The sequence below is a fragment of the Aptenodytes patagonicus genome, chromosome Z (genome assembly GCF_965638725.1).
Source record: "Aptenodytes patagonicus chromosome Z, bAptPat1.pri.cur, whole genome shotgun sequence".
Lineage (NCBI taxonomy): Eukaryota > Metazoa > Chordata > Aves > Sphenisciformes > Spheniscidae > Aptenodytes > Aptenodytes patagonicus.
Genome location: NC_134982.1, coordinates 4,054,038 through 4,077,483, shown reverse-complemented (window position 1 = coordinate 4,077,483; position 23,446 = coordinate 4,054,038). Strand labels below are relative to the sequence as shown.

At 40.2% G+C, this 23,446-nt stretch overlaps 1 protein-coding gene across 3 annotated transcripts in view; it reads right to left on the bottom strand.

Annotated features, from left to right (window-relative positions):
* LOC143172424 (mothers against decapentaplegic homolog 2) overlaps positions 1 to 23,446 on the bottom strand; it is a 52,458-nt gene that overhangs the window by 16,203 nt on the left and 12,809 nt on the right. The window lies entirely within an intron of this gene.

Below are 23,446 nucleotides of genomic sequence, written 5' to 3'. Positions count from 1 at the left end.
AACCGATACTTCTGTTTTCTGTACTATCCTTGATTAAAAGACTGAATACTCTTTTCCACTGCATACAAAACACAGAATGTTTAACACAGTTTCACAGTACAGTATTTTAAGCCTTAACTATAGAATAACAAAACTTTAATTGCTAAATCAAGCAGGAGGAAAGGAAAGACAACTATTTCTTTACTGTTGTGATCTTGTCATTGAACCAATTTGGTGAAGAAAAAGGAGCCTCCATTGATAAGCACGAACTAAAAGCAGCAGCAGATTTAAGTAAAGCAAGAAACCAGCATGGGCTTGTAAACGGGCAGCGCGTTTTCAGAATCATAAATCAAGCTCAGCTCTATCACAGCTCTGTGACCACTGAAAACTGACGGTTTATTTTACATAAGTAACACACAACTAGACTTCGCACCTCAGAAATGAAGAGAATTTGGTTGACGAGCAACTTACAACTCCACTCCCTAATTACAAAGCCTGAAGTTTGACTGGCTGCTACATTACCTTTAAAGTTAATAGCCTCTGAAAAGTTGCAACAGAAAGAATCCAAGTTCACCAAACTCCTGGTTTTAAATACAGGCTTTGCTATTTAAATTTAAGCTATTAAGCTTAGCTGATACACTCCCAAGCTTGGATTGAGTGTTCAAGGAAAGAAAAGTGAAGCAGGTATTTTTATTTCTTGCCCCTACACAGGGAAAATTCATTAGTGTTATGAAACAAAAGAGCAGACACCACAGCACTGTACTTAAAACCACTTTCAGGGCTGACAACCACCTCAATTCCAGTGACTTTAATAAAACATGTGTGGGCTACTGACAGAGGGAACGAATGGTTCTCGTCCCCTTCTTGCTTTGTCCCACATGCCTCATTTCTAATGCCATTCCAGGGAGGCTGAAATGTCCATGCAATTGAGCAGCAACCCAAATCAACGGACTGGCTATCTGACCACAGAACATGTGGCTGAAAATTAATGTTTTGAGTTACTTTTCAGCCAGATCAGTTCTTCTATTCACTGTGGAGCTACACAAGCACTACGAAGGAGGAGCGAGAGTGTAATTTTGGGCAGCAGCCTGCATTTATCACAAATAAAACTGTTGAATAAAATATGGCCTTTGACATTTTACGGGTTATGGACACAAGTAAAATCTTGTACTAGATTGACTTTTTGTCTAGTAGAGAGCAGCAGAGCCACATGCAAAGGCCCATTCTCTGACATACATCCCGCTCTTCAAAAGAGCCAACTGTCCTGAAGAAGTTATATCCATCTCAGACACAGGCAGCATCACACATCTCCAGAAACAGAGCGGGCAGAAGAGGGATACTGACCATCACGGCATCAGTAAAGCCTGCAACCTCTCTTTTTCATATTCCGAAGACGCCTCCAGGATGGTGGGCTGCCAGAAGCCGCGTAAGGATTGAAATAGTTGCCCTGAAAACACACAGGCAGCCTGTGGGACATCAGGGAGCATCCCTGCGCCATACTGTGTCCTTAAATATGCACCACTACTGCTGGTAAGACAGATCATCACGCACATTAAAATTAGAAGAACAATCAGCAGACACAAAGCCTGCTGCATATTAATTGACACAGTCAGCTCTGACAGCTTACTACCTTTGAGCAATGGATCCTTTATACAAAGCAGTGCTCCAAAGCTGATGCTGTCACACAGATTACACGGTCCCAAAATCGTGGGGTGCATCACTGGTGTAAATGTGACATGCCACACAGTTGCTACGCAAGACTTAAGACAGCTTAAAGTAAAATTTTATAGCCCTTGATAAAGCACGATGAACAGGAACAGTATTTTATATTGCTAACCTCTTCTCTCTATAAATATTCAAACTATCAAAGCTGACAGCATATTCCATAACCTACGGAAAGACAAACAGTATCCTGAAGTGACTGTGTGACGGAGCCATAGCTTGCAATGAAACTCAGGACACCATGGAGGGAGGGCAGGCCAGGAGGTACAGAAAAAGTGATCAGTTAGAGCAAAACTTCTCCAATATTCAGCAGCTTACATGACATGCTGTCTTCTAGGATGTACGTATGCTTAGAGCTGGGATTAATATCAATGTTTTACTGGCTCATCTACACTAGGACTATACTCCAGTTCCAATAATCCACAATCAAACACTGAAGGGCCTGCAGGAAATCATCCTGTATGATCAATAAAGTCAGCTCAACACAGCTTTTGCTGTTCACTGGAAGAAACAGCTGAGGAAATAAAGTGGTCTCCCCACTCTCCCGCTCACATAAAAGATCCACTGCCTAAAAGATGCAAGACCGTCCCCCCACCACGTCACCCAGACAGTAAACTTAATATTCACGCACACGCATCCCAAATCAGAATGAAATTCCTCACAACCATAAAAAGCATACTTCATACACGGCACTTCCATGAAAGGCCACAGTATGTTCCTTCATACGCAAGCAATACCATGACGGAGGGCAGACACTCCTGCTCAACCCAGAAAGGTAGTGCCTGGAAAGAAGGTGACTGCATTCTGAAAGATATTTAAACAACCACTAAATCCATCTAAAAGGGAGACAAGAGGTACAGATTTTTCAGTAGTACAGAATTACTGCCCCAAAATAAATAGGAGGCATTCTCTCCTAAACCTACCTTTCTGAAGCGTCCCAAATCCCTTGTGATGTCAAGAGTCCTTCTATGCCTTAGTCCATAAAGAATTTGGAAGAATCAAGGACTAACATCTGTACTCATAAGTTAAGTCCTGTCTGGAAACATTCCCAGGCCCTGGAACATGATCATGTATGCTAGAAAGCAGCTAGGACATTCCCCAGCACTGGGCCGTGCCAATTATTGCTCTCCCACACAATTCCCAGGTTTGTGAGTCGCACACCATCGGGACCACTGGCACTGGGCAGTTCAGATGCAGCCACCCTGCCCTGGTAGCTAAGAGTTTAAGAGTATGGACGAGGCAGTCCTGAGCCAGTTGGCCACGGTGCCTGGGAACATTCCCAGGCACGTTTAATTTATGAGGAGGGAGGCAGCCAAGACATATCACCATTTCACCTTTAGAAAGCAGACTGCCCTCAAACCCAAGTCTAGAAGCACACTTTGGGCTTCATGTTTTACCAAACAGGGGTTTTTGGTTTTGAACTCACTGTATACTGCAGCACTGTATATCCTCCATCACTGTTTCCAAAATATAATTTGGCTCCTGCATCCAAGCTGTACTTAAATCTTTCCTGTGTAGACAGCACTTAAATATACTCCAAAATACAAGCTTACAGCTAATATACTTTCTCCCACCAGAGCAGACACTTTCATTACAAGGAACATTTTCATTGCTGTTCTCAAAACAATTTGTCTGTTGACAGAAACGAGGTCAACTATACAAAAGCTAATATTTTTATCTTTTCAACACTAGCTTAGATTAGCAAATCACCATGTTCTGTGGCCTCTAGCACTCCCAGAGCAAGCTTGCCTGAATACTAGATTGCTGCTTTTGCAGACCCCACAAAATAAGTGAATTTATTATAAGGGACTTCAGGGATATAAAGCACCAAATTGGCTCAGTTTCCCAGGTGTTTTGAAGTTCTAACAGAAGAAAACCATTTCCTAGAGAAAGAAGAAGTGCTCAAAGGATACTTGCAAGGAATAACAACTACTCTTTGAGACCCAGGGATTTTTAGGGAAAAGTCAAAGTCTAGCAGACATCTGGTTAAGCTGCACTAAACCTGGGACGACAACTGCAATTCCTATCTCGGGACTGACCAGAGGACTGATGTGGTGAAGAAAGGGTCAGACAAGTTATTCCTGGGTGGAATCAAAGCTACTTCCATCAAAGCCTTTCCCTAAGTGGAAAGGGTTGCAAGAGTTGGCATTTCAACCTGACTTTTCATCTGCTTATAAGGAGCAGCATCTCAGATGATATTGTACAATTCTGGCAAGAAGAATCTTTAATGTGGCTATCAGCATGCAACAGCACACAGTATGCCTTCACTTCTTCCATTTCATCATTTCCTTTAACAGGAAAGTCTGAGTTCCAAAAAACCCTACTCTGGGCAAGAAATTACCTAAACAGCAAAGAGCTGTAGCAATGCTTCACAATTTTGAGACAAAAAGTGCCAAAACTGCCTTTCTTTAGTAAGACAGAAAATACTGACACACACAAGAAAAATGTGGACACAGGAAAAACCTATATATCAAAGACAACCAAAAAGTATTTGTATTGCCTAGTCTACGTGTCACGGGTGATGTTGCCAATCAGCACCAACAGTGCAAACTATCTTACTGGAATAGTAGTATCTGTAAGTCTACTACAAAACTGGACTATCAAATCTCTGTTCAAATACAGAGGAATTCTTGATCTGCCCCATGAAGAATGAACATGGACAAACGTGGTTTGTGCCACTCTCGTAAGTAAGCAATACGACTGCTTGCTTTAATGTATTATATACCTATTGGAGGAATCAAAGTCCATATCAAAATCCCTAATAACCACATATGAACTACATGGGATGAAACAGTCTAAAGTAACACACTATAGTCACACTCAAGAGTCCAAAAATACAGATGGACATCATCTCAACTGGAACACGCTGCCCAAAAATAGATTCTTATATTTGCAATACGATTAGGTGGCAAAGGACGCTGACCCATGTAGGTGAAAAAAGGAACAGGATAAGGCTGAACAGGATAAGATAACCATTGCCAACCAGCATATTAATGTTAGTCTGTGACAGTACGACCTCATCTTAGTGAATACAGAAAACCATTTGCATCCTGGCTTGCAGTGGCACTAATTCTGAATTAGAAACTTCAGCAGTTGGAGCTGCAGCTACACAGAACAATCCACAGTCCCCTCACTAATGTCCAGATGCCAACTAATAAAGCCACCTCAGGTTGGTACTCAACCTAGGCCACTTAATTAGGTTCAGTTTCTCAGCACAGTTAAAAGCCAGATGTACTGATTTGTAGATCCAAGCAAGTATGTGCAAGTACTGTCCAAACAGTCATGACCACAGCATCAAACTAGTGCCTACGTGTGGCACGGCACTGCACACACTCCAAGACACCCCTGTACTTTCCCCAAGCGCATTTGCAAAATAGAAGATACAGACAGGGATAAAGGTGGTAGGTCTCGTCAATAATACTCCAGTTTTACAGAGATGCTGTTTTATTTGAGGCTATAGTTGAAAGAACCCGAAGCCAGCAGAGTTTTAAACAGTACCCTACGTGCACCAAAACTGTCACACACACACTTAGGCTGGTACCTGTATATTCCAGGCTGTTGCTACTATGAATTTATTACCAGTTTTTACTGAGACACAGAATGAACAAAGCAACTATCCTACCACTAACACTATTTACAGTATTGGCAATGCTGCATGCTCTAGGTACTTTTTGTACTAAATAAAGTGCTTGCAACAAGTACAATATCAGATGAAAGCAGACAGAACCACTTCAAAGATATTTACATACAAAGTACCAGAAACTTTATACAGAAGGTGTTAAATATCATCACAATTCATATATAACTACAATTCCACTTTCTTCTTCAAAGTCTTGCAAAGAAGTGGAACACCTCTAAAGGAGCTAAAAGGCACAGAGGTCAGTTGACAGCCTCCTCTTTACCTGAAGTGGTAGCACTAGAAAGACAACAAATAAAACCTGAAATGCAAATTGCATTACGCTAGTCAAAGCCCATATTATACAGGAGTCATTATAGAATGGTCTTGGACATTTAACTTGCTTTTTTGTGAAGTATTACACTAGCCCCTAACATTCTTCCGGAATCTTTCAGATCTTTCAGAATCTACAGCCACTAACAAGTCTGCAAGTCCACGTTCAAGGCAATCTTCTCCATTTGTCTTTCTTCTACATCTTACAATCACGAGCCTTTCTTCCACTGAATCTGATTTGTTTGTCCCTACATTTTCTGAGGCATTTGCAGTGCTGGAGCTGTGACTGAAATGAAAAATAATTTCAGTAAACTGTGATAGTACCCCATCTATCTGTTTTAAAATGGGAGATGAGAATGAAAGTTAGTTTTCAAATTCTAGAATTCTCATGCAAAATCTTCCCTACCGATGTGAGACTGACATTTGTTTTCACTCACGTTTTCGCTCAAAGACTAAACAAGAAAAATGCAATAACAACAGAAAAGAATATAATGTTTTCACTTGAACTAGAAAAGTTACTTCGCACACAAACACTTTTATACCAGCCTAATATTTACAGGACTTACTACCTTGACTGAGATTTTGTCAAGGGGGCAGAGAAGAGTTGCACAATTTGCTTCAAGAGCTACACCAAGCTATCCAAAAATGGAGTTACAGCAGTAAGAAATGGTCACTAGATTTATGGAATTCCATTTTCTCATAACAAATGGGCAAATGACATTGCTTTAACATTGCTCATGACTGCTTCTGTAAAAGTTGCCTGAGAAAACAGGTTATAGTCTATAGATTGAAGATCAGTACCTTGCATACTAACTTTTTCTGTGTTTGTTTTAAATCTTACTATGTAAGATCTTAGATCCAAGACTTTATACAGCAACATACTGAGCAGGAAACCAAGGCAGGAACACTGCTATATTGACTTGGGTTCTGGTTCCTCACTGGTGTAGCTGGACTGAGGTTCACTCCTGTGACGACAGTCCATTACTCCACTGATACTAACTTTGAGAAAAGGATTGACTGATGGATTAAAGAAGAGAGTCCTTCCTCTCATACCAGTTATCTTCCTCCTGACGCAACTGGGGCTCAAGAACCTGTAAAGCTGGGAGGGACACGTACCAAACCTTTGGAACTACCTCAGAGAGGATCTCAAAGACAACAGTAACAGGAAAGACTGATTTAAAAGGCTTAGGTGTAATACAGATGAATCAAAGTCAGCAACTGAAGAAGTTCGTTGGCTTACATATAGTATTGTATTCAGCACAGACGACAGTTCCTACCAAATCTGCCTGATCATGGTTTCCTTAATTCTGGGTTTCAAATGAAAATATGTGTAGCTGCTTTTATAGTCTGACTTGACAGTCCTTTCTATATACTGGCAATTAGCATTTCTCCCTACTACAGCCTAAAATGTCTACGTACCAGCCAGCAGCAATCCTAATTATGCTACCTGTCTTTGCAAACAGCACCTCAGCTAGCTGTATAGCCAGTTGGCTGAACAAAAGCTTCCTGTAAAATGTAGTATGGCTGACCTAAGTATCTCAACTACTAAATGTAGGGTACTCATGGTTTCTTTTCCCCATGCTGAGGGGGCCAGGGAAAAGGTTATTTGCACTATGCTCACTTGGAAAACATGAGATATCTGCAATAACAATGCAAACGCTAACTTACTTTCATGAGCTATCTACCCTACTCCTCTTTTAATCCTACATCATTGGTCAGAATTGACCAATCTTTTTGCTTGCATCTCCATCATCCCATATTACGGTGACAAAGTGTCACCTACTCACTCAAATGTACATAACCAGGCATTCACATTCATCAAATGGCATGATTCAAAGCTACAGCAGTTCATTCCTGCTTGTGAATGATGTGAAGTAACACATTTTTCTTGCAACAGAAAATGTAAAGATTCAGTAATTCAGTATGAAATAATGATTTTTCTTCTAAGCACCTGCTAGAGGGATGAGCTAATATCTTGACTAATGCCTAATAAAAAGCACAAGTGTGAATTCCTCTTAAAAACAATTTACACAGGTCACAGTGGCACTCATCCTTAAGAGGAACATCGACAAGATTCTTCCATGGAAACCATTCTGTGATAGACATTGGGGTAGAAAAGCAGACACCTAGAAAAGTTCTGTTAAAAGGGTAGTATTAGCAACCAGATTAAAAGGATATTTACACATGTTATAAGTACAGGTGGGCAGTTAGTTTGCTTACAGATTCTTCTATTCTTCAAAGGAGAAACAGAACCTGTTAAGTCTAGGAAAAGGATATTAAGTAATGTCTAAAAGAGCCCTGGACTCCAGAAAAGAAAGCTCTTACAGAACTGAAAGCACAGGTTTCTCTCTCAGTACAAACTCAACAATAGTAAAACTGGCAGCTGGGGCACTCGGCTCCCACAATTATGAGTGCTTCCCCAAGTGCCTCTAACCCCTTAGATTTACTTTTATTTAAGCAATTGGTCTTACATACGTAAGAAAAAAAAAAAAAAAAGCCTTATTTGCCCTCTCCCCCAGCATCCAAAAGCAGACTTTTTTTCAAGGATATGCAATACAGAAAGATTACTTGCTCAAAACAGTAACTGTACCTTCTCTCCCTGCCTCCCTCCTCCCCCCTCCCCCCCCCCCCCACATTCAGGACATACTACGTCCAAGAAAGAAATGCTTATGTATGTGCATATTTAGTGGAATATAAACCAGGAACCATTACACAAGATCTTGTAATCAGAACCCTTTTATGAATAAAGTTTACGTAGAATTTTTTGCAATACATTCAAAATCATTACATCAAATACAAAATGCAGCATCTGAACTGAGGAAAATGACTTAAGTAACCTTCCTTATAAATGGATGTATGCTAAAAAATTAACACATAGCCAGAAAAGCAGGAGGGACAGGATACAATTAACCTCTCTAACACTGTGGGAAAAGAAAAAAAAAGTAATTGAACAACTCCCATTTACTTCAGCTTAAACTTTAAGGATGTCCACAGGGGACGCAAAAGTGGAACATGAGGTACAAAAGATACTCTGTTACAGCCTAACATCTGAGCCGCCCATTGCTCATTTCAGGGCCAGTAGCTAGTTTCTTCCAGTTTTGCAGAGTGCCAGGCCAACAAGTCATCTTGATGAACAGTATATGCTTCTGTTGCTTTTTCTAAAGGCACACTTCTTCCTGGTCACATGTTCAACAAACTGCCTACAAAGGCAAAAATACAGATATAAGGCAGGCCTCTTCAAAGCACTTTATCCTCATCCCTTCTCCCAAATCCTGACATGCTATCCCAGGCACTGTCAGACAAAATAAAGCAGCCAACAATCAGTGTTACCTTTATTTTTCTCTCGATGCTAGGAGATGCTCGAAGGATAGCACCTCAGAGTTCAAGAGCAATTTTTCCAGGATGCCATGGAAACCAAGCAGAAGTAAAATATTTATTTCTTTTCTTGTTGTCCATATGGCCTGTTCCGATGCAGATCCTATCAAGGAGTCTTTACTCTCTGTTCAAAGTCAGGTGGAGAGCAGCCTGCAAACTTGTAAGCTTCTAAATGGCAAGGTCAAGCAGCACAGAGATGGTGTTCAGGACTAAGAAATAAAAGGCATGCAGTACAGCTCGGCCTCCCTTAAGAGTCAGCAGGGAGCTGGCCACAAGTCTTATGCTAGAGACTGAAGACAGGGAGCATGCAAAAGCAGCCTATGGAAATCATGAGCTAACAGCTTTGCTGGGAAACTTGCCCTACAGTTCCCCACTCCCAATATAACACCACAGCTTTTAGCAGCTGCAGTTTGTATCTCAAACTCTGAAGCAGTCTTACTGGAGATAAGATGAACCACAACACAGATTTACTCCCCCCAGTCATATGTTCAAAAAAAGCCATCAAAAACAGTGACTTGTAGATGCCCTGCATCTAGTGTGGACGACATACGTACAACAGCATTCACAATGGCAGCTCCCCAGAGACTAACAAGGCAGGACAAAAAAACCCCCAAACAACAACAACAAAAAAAGAAGAGACTATCATGTGGATCCACAAGCTCTGAGGACATGGTTGTTTGTACATTAAGATGGCATTCTTGAAATGATAACTTGGAATTCCTACACTGCTTTCATTTGTTACACTATCATTTCCAATAAAGGCTTTCTGATTGCTGTATTATTTTGCAGTTTCTTACAGTATCTTCAGAAATGTAAATACAGCGCTTCAACTGATATAGAAGTTTGCAAGTTTGAAATTCCCACAGCTGAAAGTACTGTGTTCATTACATGTCTGAGCAAACTCATGTTGAAGATAAGGTATCTGTATTTCATTTGAGAACATCACACTTGAAAATGTCTTTGGACTTTCTGACAAAAGCTTTCCAGAGAACACAAGACCACCACCTCCTGAAAGAAATAAAGGATCAGAACTCTGTTATCGGAGTAAAGGAAACACAACCAGGAACACACGCTCCAAAAACGTCCATTTAGGAAAAGAATCAGAGCTCCAGGTAGCTAGCGAGACGTTGCACCACATCATGTAGCAGGCAGCTATGAAGCAAGTATGTTCAGCAGCTCAGTCTAGCTGAGAAATCACCATCTGTTCTTCACTCTCATTATACCATGCCTATGAAAACAGTTGATCAAGCAATCCCTTTCTAATATTTAAATTGCCACTGAAATGCTCCAACTAAAGAGACAGATGACTAGCATGGTCTTCCAGACTGGGAACAATGTCAAGCTGTTAAATACCTTTTACTTGCAAGTTACATAAGGAACGAACAACTTAACAGATTCATCTCAATTTCATTTCACACCACATGTGGTTACTTTTTCTTTTTTCTGTTTTGTATTAGTAAGCAATATCATGCAGTGAGTTAAGATGACACCCAATGCAGTTTCACAGATTAACGTTCTGTATGATCCTTTAACAGATCCAGAAGTATCAAAGGACAAAGTATCTTTATAGGAAGACATATCCATCACAATACTGGCTGATCTATCCACAACAAATTGGTTTGTTAACAGCAGATAGCAATCTCATAGAAGATCACACTTTCAAGACATAAACAGAGCTCGGCATACACATTTCAGGACTAGCACCAGACAGACATTAAAAAATGACCTTTATCTCAAGTTCTCTAACCGCTATTAGTCATAGTAGGTGCAGTGAAAGCTTTTCCCACAAGCTAACAGGTACAGCTACCAAGGGCTAAGTCAAATAATTTTTCTCAAGTAGTCCGTCATCCTCCAAGTGGGTGAGCGGTTGATGCTACCGCATGAGTGGGCTGTTTTGCAACTGATGGGCAGCTGAAAAAAAGATGTGACATTTTGACTAACCTCAAACTAGTGAGTATTTGGGGTAGTGAGAGGGAGGGATTAGCTCTGCAAGACACGTATCTTATCCATGTTCCTTGGAAAATATGCTAACATGGCAAAAACTTAGAACAACAGTTACAGGATCTTTTAATACCTCATTTCAAGCTGAAGCTGCCTCTGGACAGCTTCCCCTATGAATTACACACCCATCTCGAGAAACCCAGGGAGACAAGTGAACACAGAATATATAGTGTAATTATATATAAAGTGCTCAATGCAGGGAAGCCACTACTCCACGCCAGAACGACCCCTGTTGCAGCCCAAGCCATGTATACCTAGCAGAAAATTGGTGAAACAGAGAATACATTGAACTTGACCCATGTCCAAACAAGAGACTATCTCTAAAAATGAAAATTCAAAGAAACATCAAGTATCATATAGCTAAGGCATGCAGTGTTTCCTATAAGATATTTCAAATGAAGTTAAGGTTTGAGCCATAGAGGAAGCTTCCCCAAGCGACGTATTGAGGAAGAGAACAGAATGGTACTTTGGCCATGACTGTTACGTCATTTTGATAAATATGTAAATACAAAAATTAAGTCTGACAATGACGTTACCTTCACTCACAGCAATGCCCATATTTTATGAGAATTGAAGAAAATTCACAACTAGCAAGGAAGCCATAAAAGGCTTGAAGAGTTTCAGCGTTCAGGTACAAGAAAGCAGTATTTAATTTTTAAAATGAACTTAGCATGTTTGCTGAGATACTATATTGCCTTATGTGCTTAGCAAAGGCAAAATCAAGAGAGACTTAATAGCTAAGGTGCCTAACTACAGGCCTCTGCTCTCCTCAGGCCCAGAACAGAATACTGGACCCCCCATTAGATACTACTGACAGAAAATCTGAGTATGCAGGGGACACCCCTACAACAAGAATCAAAATCTATTTTCTGAGCTTCGCTGCCCAGAGCTAGACAGAAAGGAATTGTTAAGATCATGGACAAGTCCTGAGGTCTTCGGCATCTTGCTCACGATCCACACCCAGAACACGCATCTGAAGGCGATGCCCACAAGCACTCTTGCCTCACATGCAATTGCTTAACAGTTAAAGCACTTTCCCAGGACATCCAACAGTTTCTTTTCGTCACTCCACCTAACAGGAGTCAACCCTGATCTACCACCATCTGCCCTCTGCTGAGGTGGCAGTTACCCTGCTCTCTCTCCCTGTCCTACTGCAGCCAAAAAGATGAGAGTTTCAAAGGCTTGAGGAACATTAGCGTTCAAGTAAACGGTTATGTGGCTTCTCGCTGCAAGGAGAGCTGCTTAAATCCTTCTTGGAATGTCTGTGGTTATTGGCCAGAACGTTGAAGGGTTCCCACATGATGAACAGACACGCTGACACTGTGCTCCAGTAAAAACGTCTTCCCATCATTGAACAGACTATTACAGACAGCATTTTTAAAATGGCTGCCACCAATGCAGCTTGCAACAGGCACCATCACTTTAGTAGGCCTTCTGTTCTCCTACTATATTCATCTAATTAAGACATATAGGGGATAGCAAAACATTGATTTTTGGTTACTAACTGTGCTTAGACAAGGAATCAAGTCTGCAAGACAGGTACATGGGACAGAGTCAGAACATTACACAGAAAATTTAAATACAAAGGAACTAAAAAGGTATTTTCATTATTAGCTTTGTGGAATTCATCAGAACGGACACACTTGAATTCCTCCCTGATACGGTCCTTAAGTTTCTATTCAAGTCTCCCCCACTATAACAGAAGGGGTGATTTGTTACAGAAAGATGTAAAGACCTATCAATAAGCTTTGGCGGTTGGATGCTGCGCTGCTGTAAGCTTACACAAACACAGCAAGGTTCAGAAGTGGTTCTTGGAAAATGTAGTCGGAGTCCATGAAATTCACATTTGAGTTGTCTGCTAAAGAAGAGAGACTTTTTCAACCAAAGACTCAAGAGTCAAACACTATTTCAAACGCAACTTTCCATGCCACAAAGCTGAAAGAGTCCACATTCTTTGTTCAAAATTTCAAAACTACAGCACGAGTTAAAATTATTTCAAGTATCAACAGAGGAACTTGACTTGAAGCCTCCCACAAAACTAAGAGGAAGTGAAGACCAGTTCTGGGATGTAACTCACCAATTCAACTAAACAGTAACTTTGAAATTCTGCATTTAAGCAAAACTCAGAGTTTGCTTCTTTTGCATCAGGCTTTTCTCTATCCAGTACCTAAGAAAAGATAACCCAAGCATCCAAAGAAATGGTCGGTTTACCTACAGTTACAGGCAAAGACTCTAAATGAAAACTTTCAATTCTTGACCTCTTGAAACTTGCTTGTACATTTCGGAATAAAAAGCCACAATTTGGGGGATCTTTTCTGAACAAACGCTGAAGTCAGATTACTGTGCAGCACTTGTCCAAGGGGATTTCCCCAATCTCATTGTTCTTCTGCCAGTTTTGAAGCATATGCAGCGAGATGTGAACTTACTCCAGCTCCCGATTGTTCTCTTGTATCCTGCCGGTCTGCTTCAAACAATGCAGCATGACAGAAGCCAACAAAAGCTGTTCATGATGAGACTACGGCATTGCATACAGTAAATTTTAGAAGTTTTCCACCAATCAGCACTGCAACCAAGTCAGAGTAAGTGAACAGAAACAAGTAGTAAACAAGACACAGGAAATTACTTTTATTAAATTAGCAGGTGTAGATTACAAGCAGGATTAAATCAGCAGGGAACCCGTTAACTAGCTATTTGTGTTCAAAGCTGCAGCAGTAAAAGAACTGCAGTATGTTGTTTATCCTATAAATTCTTCCTAGGCTAACAGCCTGAGCTACACAATTGGGAAGGCTTTCCTGCAAAATTGCTCTGGTTATCATAAAACATTCACACTAGTGAAAACAGCACTCAGGTGTTTTGTTACAGTACCAAGAAAACTAAATTGGCTGACTTCTACAAAAGAAGAATATAATGAGGAAAAGAATCTTTGCCACACTGAATAGTTGGCCTGATATAAAGACACTAATTACTACAGTAAGCCAGGGAATAGTTTAGCATTGACTTGGGCTGACTAAAGCCCCAATTCCTTTATTGGAGAAAAATAAGTACTATTTATGAGATAATTTGGGGCTCAATACTGACAATAAAGCACAGTCAACTTATTTTTCTTGAGTGACCAACATGTCTTCTTAACGGCAGCATGAAGTGTCAGATACAGATATTATTCTTCCTAGTTAGAGCTTTGTACCTGGATCCACTGAGCAGGTAAGTCACTAAAGTAATCACAAGTAGCTATTTTTCACGTGCTTAAAATTCAACAGCCCCAGCATCGGTTGTTAACCTGCCAAACAATTAATGGCATAATAATCAAGCAAGCTTTAACAGTTATTTTTGGTTCTGACTTTTCCTGCTTCTTACCATTAAGGCAATCCTAATGAGGAGCAACAGTAACTTGAAGCTAAAAAACTTCCACAAATTCCAACAACTTTTCACCCCTAAATTTGCTTTCCGTATCACTGATATTCCAATGGGAACAATGACTTAAACTCCCTAACCAAATAATTCAGCTTATACCAGGGAGGTGGGGAGGTGGCATTATCACGTCTTACAAAAATTCATCTCAATTTACAGACTGAAAAATGACAGCAAATTAAAAACTTGTAAGGTTACCTGGGAAAAAGCAGCAGAGCCAAGGCCAGAATCCACATCCTCTGAGCCTTTATCCAGTTAGTATACAACATAGTCCCCAAAATTCAACAATTTTTCCTCCTGACTCGAGGGGCAAGCTCCTTTGAACTATGCAGCATTTTGCTATTGGCCAAGTATCTTGCACATTTATATTTTTACACGTTGACCTACCTCAAATGACATGCCAATACTTTCTGCTTGGCATATCAACTCTGTAACAAATTACATGGGTAAGTCATGTGGCTTTCTGAATTGCACAAGCTTAAAGCTGGCAGCCCTAAGTTTCTTTGTTTAATACTCTAAGACTTCCTTTTTCAGGATGACATTAATATTATAAGATGCTGTAACCTGAACTGTGTCTACACTAAAGCTTAACCTTAGTTACAGCAATTCAGTCCTCAACATCAGCCACAGCTGTGCAACAAACCAAGTTAACAGTTACGTTTTAGTATTTTTAATAAAACCTCACTCAATTACACTTGAACACAACCACTACTCTTAATTTCAATCAACACTGCGTTAGAAGGCTAGAAAACTTAAGTCTTCAAATTCATCTTCTAAAGAATGACTTACCTACACTACAGCAAGGCCCAAACTGCTGTAATACGCAGCATCTAGGCAGTGCCCTACTGATTGCACATATATTCTTCTGTACACAGATATCAGGAATAAGGTCTTGCTGCTAACGTGGCCATTCAAGTAGGAAGTGCTGGTAGAGGAAAAATGTACTATTAGGAAAAAAAGCATTCTCTTATGCTCATATTAATCCTGCATCCTACCCTACACATCAAATACACTGATGCTGTGAATCAAACAGGAGAAAGCAAGCATAGTTTAACTTGAGGCTATAATTTTTAAGATAGTTTTGTAGTTCAAGGAAATGTGTAAGAGTAGATTTCAAACAGGTAGTACAAAACTGTCTTACTGATTGCTTACCTCAAGTTTAGAAATTAAATTTCATAGAGACTTGAAGTCAAACTTGACATGAATTTTTATTTCCCATTATATGCCCATGCAGCATCTAAAGGTGTTCTGCAACCTAGAATTTAAGCATGTCATTTTACATATATATAATTAGGGCCAGCATCCTTCTGTCTACAATGACACCATCCTGAACATTTGGAAACTAAGAAGGGCTGGACCCATTTATCTTTGGACAGGAGATGGTCTTAGAAAACAAGGCACCAGCTTCTGCCACCCCAGCTCCGAGAAAGACCCCAAGGGAGTTAGTGCAGTCTCTCAGAGCACTCTTGTTCTCTCTGCACACTAATCCAGACTGCACAATACAGCACTACAGAACACGGACCAGTTGAAAGCTGTCATCATAAAGTTCTTGAAAGAAACTCTCAACACAGATTAGAAGACACTGCAAAACGTCAGAAAAACACCCCCAAAGTCAACTCGCCACTTTCAGCAACAACGGACAGTTTCTCTTGCAGGACTGTCTCTTCACATTTTGCGTTCAGGCTGTGCAGGTGGACTCTATTCACCTGGCAAGCAGCTGCCTGTCTGTTTGCAAGGCCTGACATTCGGGCTGCACAACACCATTTACTAAGAGGAAGTCGGGAAGCTACACAGCAAGCTGCTGCAGGAGTACGTACGCACGGGGCAAACTCTGAGATGAAGAGATGTCACACACAACAGGAAGCCACTGCAACGCACACCATCATTCTGTCCCTACTGCCCTGCGGAGGCCAGAGCCTGGCGCGACACACTTAGAAACCACCAAAAACTTCCTTTAGTCTTTTACAGAGAATGTAAAGACAACATTCAAGCCCCACCATAATTACGGGACTGAGAAGAGCAAGGGCAATTTGATCCTCCTGCTACACCTTTCCAGTGAACACAGCCGAAGTCTTCACAGCACCAGCTATCACAAGCAGGATCAGGGGATTTTGAAGCTAATCTTGGCCAACACTCCCCAAAATCTCAGCCATCCCTCACCATACTTCCAGGAAAGATCACTTTGGCCTTGTTCTAAAGCATTATTTTTACTGAAATTCCAACAAGAGAAAAGCAGAGGGGGCTCTGCTTCATCCTCAATAATCCTGTCATGAGAAAAAGGAGTCAGCTTATCAACAAACAATTTACAAGCACGCTCTTCCTGTAATCTTAGCAATAAAAATGGTGCTTTAGTGTATTCTGATGTACTGTCTTAAATATCTATACTTATTTTAGAAAGCTTAAGATGTTCAACTATAGTCTTCAAACATTTATAGAACCAATTTACATCTAAGTGAATGCATCCAGACTGAAATATGGTATATGGTTTGAGGACGTTCTTTATACGTAGCAGTTCTCAGCTTGTGAGCTATGATTAAGAATCAATGCCCATCCCCAATGTGAAGAGTGAATTATCCCAGCTCTGCTACAAACTAACAGACAGTGCCAAGTTCTGTTTCTGGGAAAACAGACTTCACCTCTGTCTGGATAGCAATGTTATTTTAGGATCTACCGTGCCAATCCAACCGCCTGCTGTTGTCCTCTTAGCTAACTCGCTCATAGTTCAGCAGCAGATGTTGGGCACTCTCCTAAAACAGTTTCCAGAGGAACTTTCCACATGCCACCCCCCCAGTGTAATTGTTGAAATCACCCATATCCTATGGCTTTAACCTGAGAAGGAATAAAAATTTCTGTATTGCTATCCTCTGAAGTAACCTATTTTGGGGAAAGATCTTAAAGCTTGAAAACAATCTATTCTAGAAGCCACATTAGCTTGACAACTCTGCTCTACGGGTGATCAAAAGCATCCCTAAAACTAGGTTACCGCATGCAGCTATGTGATCACTTTCCTGACAAATATTCCCAAGGAATTAAAAAAAAACCAACCATGCTAAGTGGTAGCACAGGTTATATTCGAGAAGAACTGTGCCCTTTAGACCTAAATTAGAAATTACTTTTTACTCAGTTATGTGAAGAAAACAAGCATCAAAATGTCGTCATTTTAAAAGATTTGTTTGCTCTCAAACAGCAGTTCCAAGCCAGTTGTCCCATCTTTAAACAGGTCTTTTCTTTGCCTAGTTTACTTTTGCAGTTAACTCCTTTGTAGATGCTTTGATCAGCACTAACAAGTTCCATGTATGGAGGCTTCTATTAACTAATAAAGAGAGCCAGCCTTCAGAAAACAATTTTAACATGTGCCATAAGCTATGCCTAGGTTGCTTATCTTATCCACAATGCTAACTCACAGCAGGGAACGAAGAAAGGGCTGCAGGACAAGCAAGCGAAGGAGTAACATCAGCAAAATAGAGAAATACATAGTTTCTTTAGATAATTTTGACCATGTCAAATGGTCTTGCCTTCACACGTTTGATGAACTTGCACCAGATTCTGCAGTTTTAAGTATCTGAATCCTTGTAAAATACACCAGAAGTACAACAAAATTAAGATGTACTGGATTTATTTCCTGGACACTGTAAGCAAATAAAAGAAGTCAAGTGTCAATAGCATTAGTCACTTTAAGACCAAGAGCAGCCTTTTAGGCTCAGAAGTCACATGGAAAAGAAACTCCTGGATATGTAGATTTTTGCTTCACAAAAAAAAAAAAACATTACAGCCTTCAGAAGCAGTCAATATACTACTACATTTTTACTTTCTTAAGGAAAAAATATTAAAAAGGTATTCTGAATGCAATGCTTAAATACCACCGCCACGCTATTTCCTCAGGAGAATCAGGGTGTGATTGGTTCCATGACAGCAGTTTAAAGAGTTATCAGCCTTCACTATTGGCTGAAGTGAAAGATATGCAACAGGTATGGTTTTAAAATACTACTTCATCCTAGCAAGCTCTAAGAAGCAGCAGTGCTAGTGAAATTCATCAGTAAGTAGCTCCTAATTTCAATGCCAACCAGCCACTTCACTTGCAGCTGTCTGCTTCACATTCCCAACACTCCCTCACAATCTTCCATATTCCCAAAACCATGGAACCCATTGCAGGGTTTCTTCTTTGCCTCTGGATGGTACAAAAAAAATGCAGAATTCATCTCATATTTGAAGCAGAAGCCAGGTGCTTCAGAAGTCTAATTGTTGACTGTAAATTCCACAAATCAGCTACATTCTTCAAAAAACAACGGCAGGATTTGAGCCCCTCTCACTTAAGTCAGAATTGGGAGGCTGCAGAAAAAGCAAAAATAAGCTTCTGAAAACCAGGAATCAGAGCAAGGGATGCTATCCTCATGTTAAGCAAGAAGGACAGAGGGCACAGATAAGACTGCATTTTCTACATACATATTGAACTGTTAAGCAAGAAAAAACATTTTTCACATAATACCTTCTAAAACTCTAATGCCACAGCAGGCTGGAAAGCAAGGGTTTGACAGGAGTATTAGCCTTCTCTCTGCGCTGGAAGCAACTGCTGCATTTTGCCTAAGACTCTAAAGCATTTGCATGGTACTAGCACCCCAGCAAAGAATCTCTGAATTGGGATTTAAGGAAGTTGGTCTTAAAACCTTACTTCAGCCAGTAATCTGCCAGATCACTTTCCATCAACATTCAACATTGCTTTGCTTTTGCGCTGTAGTTTCCTCTAACAAAGCAGTGATAAAATTTGCCTCCTCTGCAGACACACAGGACCTCCCATTAAAGCTAAGATTCAAGTGTTAAGTCCCATTCCACACACAGTATCAAAAGCAAGTTTACGTAGTAACTGTAGTATAACTACTACTATTAACAGCAACACAAATTCTATCCGTTCAAGAAGAAAGTTAAGTTATCAATCAGGAAGTTGTTTGATGCTGTATCAAACCCTTCTACAGTACTGAGATGAGTACGCAAACATCTGGAAAGAGAAAATGGAGGTATACTGTTATAGATGCATCTTTTAGCTGCCCCCTTCCTCCCAACTACAAATAGCCTTTGTCAGGGCATGCATGAAAGCTATATTCACTATGCAGAGCTAAAACGAATGAAAGCTAGAGATGCTGAGATTGATGGGAGGCACCTATCTCTTCTTTATCCTCCTGCATATGCCGGAAGGAAAAAAGGTGCACCTATACATTGAGTGATCTCATATGCCTCAGTTCAGCATTGCATCATGCAGACCACGTCAGCAGAAGAACAGGGAAGCTGCCAGCAAGGAGATGAGATACAGCAGTGCTCTGCGGGTTCAACAACGGGTAAGCGAAAGCAGAGTGCAAGACGGAATCTTTGGGGAAGACTGGATGGGTTACAACATGCAATAAATGAGGACTACAGTTGTACCTGGGGAGTATAGGCAGGTCATCTCCATTACTACTCATCCTTCATATAAGATAAGGCCCTAAATACAGTTGTCACATTACCCAAATGTTGGCATGGAAGCAGAACTCAGCATGTGATACGGATGTACGCAGTTACAGCTCAGGAAGGACACAGTCAGTTCTGCATTAGTTTTCAGATATGTGTGCTCTAGAGGAACATAAGACATCACAAAGGGGTCTAAACTCAATGCTTCCCTTCCCCTAGTCTTTTTTTTTTTTTAATTTTAAAAATATAGGAGCTACAACATCCCAGGTCAACATTATCCCAAACCTACTCCAACCAAACTCTATTATTAGTTGTACATTATCAGGCATTTTACAAAAGCAACCACATTTTGGTAAGTTTTATTTAAAAGAAGCAAGAAGAAAGCATGAAGCAGATCTATTCTCTTTCTAAGACAGAAAAACCACACAGCTGGTCACACCAAAATACTGGGACACTGAAACTAGTCATTTGTGTTTCCCTACTTTGGAGTCTAATACTCCGTTCGGTCACCACTGAAATTACTTTTTAAATAATGAAGACAGACTATGAATATGCCAGCTGACTGTTTGCTACGCAGCATGGTTTGGTTTGTTAAAGGCTTGGATTTTAGCTATCACTAGTTACAAAGTATTTATTTCAACAGAACAATCCGTGCTAATAAGGAAGAAACTGCTCCATTAGGAGACAACTTATACAAATGGATGCTCATGCTCTGTTTCGTCACTGACTGCTTCTCGTGCTCCACTTGTGTCAAAACTGCAAGGGAGAGCACAAAGACGGGATCTTAAATTCTACCGAATTACGTATTTTAGAAAAGTGAACTCACGTGCCAACATTTAGTTTTAGGATACACAAGGATTATGTGATTAGAATCCCGCTGGTTTGCTGGGAGGAGTCAGCAAGATAACTACAAATTACTTAGAGGGCTAGTGTCAAAAGGACCTCTGTACTTATTTAGCCTCTGCTCTAGATTACTGACCCACTTATGAAGAGCTAAGCACCCCTGCTGTGCGATGCCAACACCCACTCCATCTGTTTGCTTCTGCTTTCTCACAACCTCTATTAGTCTGCGTAAGAAGTTGTGTTAATTACCACATGAGCAGCTTTTCCATAGTACACACAGTATCAGCCTCACTTAGTATGTAGTCACCTTGACAAACAGCGCAGAAACAGAACAATCCTAATCGCAGCAGGATTACCAATGACATACAAGAAGCATATGCAGATTTCTGAAGAGGCAATTTAGTTCAGCTTTTGTCCAAGCTGCTCTCAGTTTTGAGAAAACCTTGTAGGTGTTTATTTGTTTTAGGTGTCAATGATGAAAAAGTATGGTAGAGTTAAGTACTGCATCAACTCTCTGGAAATCTCCAAGGGGACCAGAAATTTCTGAAACCGCAAGTGAAACTTCTGTTGAGGGAATAATGGAACAGTTGCAAACAGAAGCATCCCACAACACTTGTCAATATTTACACTAAGTTAAACAGTATTAGTAATTAAATCTAAAGCTAGTTAAAAAAAAAAACCACACAAAACCAAACACAAAAACCCTCCCCAAGCAGAAGAATGTTTTGAAAGTTAGCCCAGCTGTCACATCAGAACTGCACCTCAACAGCTTACCACCTCAAACTTCCTACTGACTAGGAAGAAAAGTTTCAAATTCAGCATTTTATTATTTATCCCTGCTGATCTGCAGATCTTTAAGACGTTCATTAAAGTGGGTCCTCAAGCAGCAGTTTCATTAACGTACTAAATCCAAGAACAAGAATCTCCAGAAGTCATTACAGTAGTGAGTTGACATTTGTTCTTTCTTGGGAAACCAGACTACTGTTGTCAAAGTGAAATAGTATCAACAGTCCAAAAGCCAACTATGAAACTCAAGAATTCTGTATAGCACTGCTGGCAACCCTGATATCTCACCCCTTAATACCAAAGCCATTTCTTAGTTTAAAATTAAACCCTGTATAATAGCCAACACCACTTGAAGAGCTCTCTAGCTACCAGCTTACCCCTAAGGTAATCAAGAAAAGTAAAACCTAGGTCCAGTCCTTTTTACAGCTGACTGGACAAGAGAGAATGAGAATGAGAACAGTACATCACAGCCCAGCAAGAACTGCTGGTCACAACATGGAGGCTATACAGAGTACAATAGAGCTTCATATTCTGTTTTAAAGAATTATTTACTATGACTACTTTAACACAAAAGGTCACGCAAGCAGGAGGAGAGATTCAAATACAGACAAGTAGACTAGGAAAACAATGATATATTAGCATACTGTTTGTATCTTCCAACATCATCTGCAAAATGAAATTTTGACAATTATTCTTCTGAAGTAGCAATATTTACTATTACTACTACTATCCCCAGTACCCCTGCAGGAGAGCTCTAGGAAGTCTAAGAGCTCTAAAAGTTAGATACACATATTATTATCAAGTGCATGGCATATTTGGCTTCTGTCGTATGAAATGCCTTCCAATTAAGCATTTTGTCTTTGTCGTGGTAAAGACTTGCTAAATACATAGTCATCTCATGTCAAGTCAGGAAATATATATCCCTACAGGTTTCAATCTTCGTCTACTGATATACACTAAGACAAGAAAGCTCCAATATTTTATTTCTGATTGTTTTCCAGCTGGCAAAAGGAAGAAAGAAGAAGGGAAACCCACAGAATTTTGGGACTGCTCTAGGGAAGAAAATACATGGGGGGCAGCATTAGAAACAAATTTGTGAACAGAAAAGAGAGAACAGAATTAAAGTAGTAATTCATTCAGAGCATACTCATGATTTTCCCAGAAAGCTGTGTCAATTCTAAAAGAGAATGCTAAAACCATTATCAGATAACACCTATAACCCATTTGATACATGGAAATCATTACTGACACCAGTCAAATCTAGCTTGCGCTATGATTAATGCAAAGCTTAAAAGTAGCTGGGATGAATGTGCTAATACAGAAAGTAAGGTCGTAAACCAGACGCAGTTTCTCTCCCCTAGAAATTATTTTAAGAGTCGAGGGGCCAAGTGCCCAGAATATTTCTGTGCCACCAGATCCTCTAACTTTTTCACAGAAAAACACACCTGTGAAGTGATTTGATACTTATGTCGCACGTACTGAGCTTACACATGCACCTTAGGGGGATTTCTGTACAACGCGAATCGAGAGCAGACTGCATTATACTTACAGACGTAACCCTTGCCTCTCGCACAGCAGTTGCTATGAATTAAGTTGAGAAAGTCAAAGGGGTAGAATGCAAGTCACTCACCTAAATGTATATACATATCAGGAGCAGAAGAGCAGTTCTAGAAATACTCCAAGTTATTAAATAAAAAGCACTTTCATTAACCAATAACAAATAATAATTACAGTAAATAAACTGGTCTTCAGACAACCTGCCTCCAAAGATAAAACGTCCCTTCAAAAGGGAGAATGGATGCAGCTTGTACAACTTACATGAAACTACAACTGAAAATAATTAGATGACTGAAGTGTTGACCAAGGAAAAACTAGTCTTTTTTTTTTTAACTGGAAGTGTAGGTTCAAGTATGCCCCTCCGATTATAGACAGGGTTATTAAATA